General features: G+C 47.6%; 1 protein-coding gene across 1 annotated transcript in view; it reads left to right on the top strand.

The window, feature by feature from the left end:
* Positions 1-3,718, top strand: part of MYBPH (myosin binding protein H) — a 94,345-nt gene extending 90,627 nt beyond the window's left edge. The window contains exon 11 of the mRNA XM_077481112.1: positions 3,557-3,718. The gene's annotated coding sequence lies outside the window, so the exon portion shown is untranslated. The remainder of the gene's footprint in view (positions 1-3,556) is intronic.
* Positions 3,719-4,458: the final 740 nt, after the last annotated feature.

Genomic DNA, 4,458 nt, shown 5'->3' with positions numbered 1-4,458 from the left:
CTGAGGAAGCTATCATTTGCACTCATCAAGAGTGCCCAACCATGCCCTCTGCCCTCCCTTTCCTTACAGTTGCTCCACTACATTTTCTATGAATGAAACACAATCAATGAATGGAGGGGGCAGACCTTTCAATCATCCATACCTTTTCTTTTCATAAATTGCATTTCATTTATAGAAGCTGTAGTATGGCTTCTATGGCCGCGTACACACGGGCGGACTGTTCGCCCAACTTTGTTTGTCAAACAGTTTCGGCAAACAGTCCGCTCAAAATTAGCATGGAGGGACATGGCCACACACGGCACTTTTTGAGCGGACTGTTTCAGCGAACTGTTTGCCAAACAGTTCGCTCAACTTTTGAAATGAACGGACTCGCCCACGTAAGGCGGAGGCAAATCCGCCCATTTCGAGCGCGTGTACAGGTAGGCGGGGCCCGCGAAGGAGACGTCGCGGGCTCCGCCGCCTGGAATGGACTTAAAGGGGAACCCCAACGCCGAAAAAAATCGGCGTGGGGGTTCCCCCAAAGTCCACAACAGACCCTTGTCCGAGCACGCTACCCGGCCGGCCAGGAAAGGGGGGCGAGCGAGCGCGCCCCCCCTCCTGAGCCGTACCAGGCCGCGTGCCCTCAACATGGGGGGGTGCCTTGGGGAAGGGGGGCCGCGCGGCCCCCCCACCCCAAAGCACCTTGTCCCCATGTTGATGAGGACAAGGGCCTCTTCCCGACAACCCTGGCCGTTGGTTGTCGGGGTCTGCGGGCGGGGGGCTTATCGGAATCCGGGAGCCCCCTTTAAGAAGGGGGCCCCCGGATACCGGCCCCCCACCCTATGTGAATGAGTATGGGGTACAATGTACCCCTACCCATTCACCTGTGAAATAAAGTACAAAAAAAAACACAACACAGAGAAAAAATATTTTATTGCACAGCTCCGGGGGTCTTCCGTCTTCGGGGGTCTTCTCGCCGGACTCCTCCGCTATCTTCGTGTAGCTCTTTTACTAGCGGAGGAGCCCGGCTTTCTTCCTCCCCGCCGCCGGCCTCTTCTCCCGACTTCGGGGGTCTTGTCCCCCTCTTCGGTTCTTCTGCCGGGCCACCGCGCCTTCTTGTAGCTCTTTTGCAGGCGGTGGCCCGATCTTCTGTCGCCGCTGCCTTCCGTTCTTCTGTCGCCGCCTTCGGTTCTTCTGCCGGGCCACCGCGCCTTCTTGTAGCTCTTTTACAGGCGGTGGCCCGGTCTTCTGTCGCCGCTGTCGCCGTCGCCGCCTTCCGTTCTTCTTCTTCTTCTTGTTCTTCTTCTTCTTCCCCAGGAGATGTTGACACGTCGCTCTCTCCGGCCGGAATGCCAGAGCCGCGCTGTGCGGTCACTTATATATTGACAATGGGGCGGTGTCACATGGTATATGTCACATGGGTTGGTCACATGGGTTGATGTCACATGGGGACTATGACATCGTAAGGGGGCGGGGTCACCATGTGACCAACCCATGTGACATATACCATGTGACACCGCCCCATTGTCACTATATAAGTGACCGCACAGCGCGGCTCTGGCATTCCGGCCGGAGAGAGCGACGTGTCAACATCTCCTGGGGAAGAAGAAGAAGAACAAGAAGAAGAAGAAGAACGGAAGGCGGCGACGGCGACAGCGGCGACAGAAGACCGGGCCACCGCCTGTAAAAGAGCTACAAGAAGGCGCGGTGGCCCGGCAGAAGAACCGAAGGCGGCGACAGAAGAACGGAAGGCAGCGGCGACAGAAGACCGGGCCACCGCCTGCAAAAGAGCTACAAGAAGGCGCGGTGGCCCGGCAGAAGAACCGAAGAGGGGGACAAGACCCCCGAAGTCGGGAGAAGAGGCCGGCGGCGGGGAGGAAGAAAGCCGGGCTCCTCCGCTAGTAAAAGAGCTACACGAAGATAGCGGAGGAGTCCGGCGAGAAGACCCCCGAAGACGGAAGACCCCCGGAGCTGTGCAATAAAATATTTTTTCTCTGTGTTGTGTTTTTTTTGTACTTTATTTCACAGGTGAATGGGTAGGGGTACATTGTACCCCATACTCATTCACATAGGGTGGGGGGCCGGTATCCGGGGCCCCCTTCTTAAAGGGGGCTCCCGGATTCCGATAAGCCCCCCGCCCGCAGACCCCTACAACCAACGGCCAGGGTTGTCGGGAAGAGGCCCTTGTCCTCATCAACATGGGGACAAGGTGCTTTGGGGTGGGGGGGCCGCGCGGCCCCCCCTTCCCCAAGGCACCCCCCCCATGTTGAGGGCACGCGGCCTGGTACGGCTCAGGAGGCCCTGGTACCGCTCGCTCGCCCCCCTTTCCTGGCCGGCCGGGTAGCGTGCTCGGACAAGGGTCTGTTGTGGACTTTGGGGGAACCCCCACGCCGATTTTTTTCGGCGTTGGGGTTCCCCTTTAAGCCCATTCCAGGCGGCGGAGCCCACGACGTCTCCGTCGCGGGCCCCGCCTACCTTCACACGCGCTCGAAATGAGCAGACTTTCCTCCGAGCGGGAACAGTTTGCTCATTTCGAAAGTAGCCTACACACGGGCGGACTGTTCGCTCAAACACAGTTTCAGCGGACAGTTTTTCGGAATTTCCGAAAGACTTTGTCCGTCAAACTGTCTGCTGAAACTGTCCGCTGAAAGCCCACACACGAGCGGACTGTCCGCCCAAACACTGTTCAGCGGACAAGGTTGGGCGAACAGTCCGCCCGTGTGTACGCGGCCTATGAATGGAAAAGCTGGGCAAAAAAAGCGGGCATAGCCAGGCACTCCTAATAAGTGCATGTGACAGTGCCCTTAGTTCTGTTAACCCCCGTCACACCAGAAGATGACATAGTTGTATAGTTGGTAAGGTTGAATAAAGACACCAGTCCATCCAGTTCAACGTGAGTGTGTGTTGTATGCTCCGTGTTTATGCCACATTACTGCTTTGGGGATGGGGGGACATTGATGGAGGAGGAATTAAAGGGGACCATGATACAGCAGCACAGGAGAAGCAGCACAGCAATAGTGAGCCATATCCCTTGTGCTGATTTTTGTGTTTTTTTTTTTTTTACTACACTTGGGTTTTAAGCAGTTGTTCGGGATCTCCATGATTTGTTGTATATGCAGCAATTCTGTTTATTGGACTTATCAATACTTGCTTTTCTTCAGTGGTGAAGCACAGACCTTTGAAAATTCTATATGGAATGGATTGACAAGCCCCATCAAACCCTCCAGTGTCCCTCACCCCCCCCCCCCCCCCCAAAAAAAAAAAGAAATTGATGATTTCAATCAACTTGTGAATATACAATGTATATGTAAAGCTCTGTGTAAATTGTCAGTGCTATATACAGTAAGTACCTAAAATAAATAAATAAACGTTTACTAGTCTACTTGGCACCATTTAATTAGACTTCCTGACAATCTTACCATTACTCTTGAGTGAATAGCCCAGACAAAACAAGAATTTATATATCATTTATATCATTTATATGTCACAGCATACCAAAGAAATTCAATGTATGGATTACATGTGGCTGTAAAATATTTTCTGACTTTTTTTCTTTTCTTTTTTTTTTTTTTTTCAGGTTGGAAATTTAGGCAAGAAGGTCGTCATGTTTTAAGTCTATAAATATATTTTGTTAGCCTTTCATTGACAACATATTTGTGCTTTGTTATCCTGTGTGGCATAAAAATGTGCTCATAACCATGTAGATATTTAGGCAGGCTAATAAAATGTATTTGGCAAATTGATTGTATAATTTATTTTTAACAAAATATATAAAATAGTTTATGTTTCAATTCCTAGCACTGTTGTTTCTACCTCAACTAAATGCTCAATGGCATTGACAAAAATGATGACGTGTGGGACCTTAAAGTCATTTCATTAAAAATGTAAATCTTATCTTTTCCTGGAAAAAAAAAAAAAAACATGATTTGATAACCTGATGTACCTACTGAAAATTTGTTATGCATAAACATATTTACACTTATACATTCTTTATTCTCAATTTGTAGAATGTTGACTTAAAACAAAACTCTACAGCCAAATATATATATATATATATATATATAGATATAGAGAGATTTTATTTATATATATATATATATATATATATATATATATATATATATATTTGTATCCTTTTTTTATTTTATTTTTATTCATGTTTATATATATATATATATATATATATATATATATATATATATATATATTTGTATCCTTTTTTTATTTTATTTTTATTCATGTTTATATATATATATATATATATATATATATATATATATATACACACACATGAATAAAAAAATTTTTAAAAATGAGTTTTTGCTGTAACACACACTTTTAATTCAAATGTGTCCCAGCAGTACTTCTTTTCAGCCATAGCTGTCCTCAGACTTTCAGGCACAGCTTAAAGAGGAACTGCAGTCGGCTCACATAATTTGTAATAAAAACATCTTTGCCACTCTGAAGATTCCCTTCAAC

This window comes from Lithobates pipiens, unplaced genomic scaffold (assembly GCF_037356315.1).
Source record: "Lithobates pipiens isolate NorthernLeopardFrog02 unplaced genomic scaffold, aLitPip1_a1.2 Scaffold_16, whole genome shotgun sequence".
Taxonomy (NCBI): Eukaryota; Metazoa; Chordata; class Amphibia; order Anura; family Ranidae; genus Lithobates; species Lithobates pipiens.
Note: the sequence above shows the minus strand (reverse complement) of the source record. Positions and strands in the feature narration are given on the sequence as shown.